Source organism: Formica exsecta, unplaced genomic scaffold, assembly GCF_003651465.1.
Source record: "Formica exsecta isolate Colony F162 unplaced genomic scaffold, ASM365146v1 scaffold608, whole genome shotgun sequence".
In the NCBI taxonomy this organism is placed as follows: Eukaryota; Metazoa; Arthropoda; class Insecta; order Hymenoptera; family Formicidae; genus Formica; species Formica exsecta.
Window position 1 is genome coordinate 824 of NW_021853366.1, and position 642 is coordinate 1,465.

Sequence of the window (642 nt, forward strand, 5' to 3'; positions counted from 1 at the left end):
CATATACTTGTTATTAGCATGTGCGTATCTGTTGGAACATTGACTCAAACCACCGCGTATTCCGCGTTCGATAAATAAAACCATGTCGATATCCGTAAGCAATTCAAATGTAATATTCGTATGTTTCAACATGGCGTCCAATGTGTATCCGGGAAGAGTATGGTAATACGCGGGGTCGAGCCCATAACTTTTAATACAACTCTCGCGGAAATTTTCAAAAATGTCTGCTAATAACAAGACATCAATTTTGAGATACAAGTCGCTATATTCGCTCAACGTTCGAATGGAGAACCGCTTCCAAACGTTCTCCGCGTGCGCGTAATCGCTCTCGGATATTGTGTCACCGGTCAAGGAACTGTAAAATGAATCGCGCGGTGGTAAACACGTATCTTGCAACCCGTCGACGCAGTCAATATATTCGTACGGAAAGACGACCTTCCGTGTTAATAAATTGAAATTATCGCTTGGTAAATGTTGAAATCCATATTTTAAAATTTTGAGTTTGTCTTTATTCAAGAATGATGCCAATTTATCGAGACTAGCTGTGAGAAATTTATACGAATCGATAAAACGCAATTTAATATGATTTTTTGATTTCTCTTCGGCAAGTTTAACATTTTTCGTAAACAATATATATTTTTC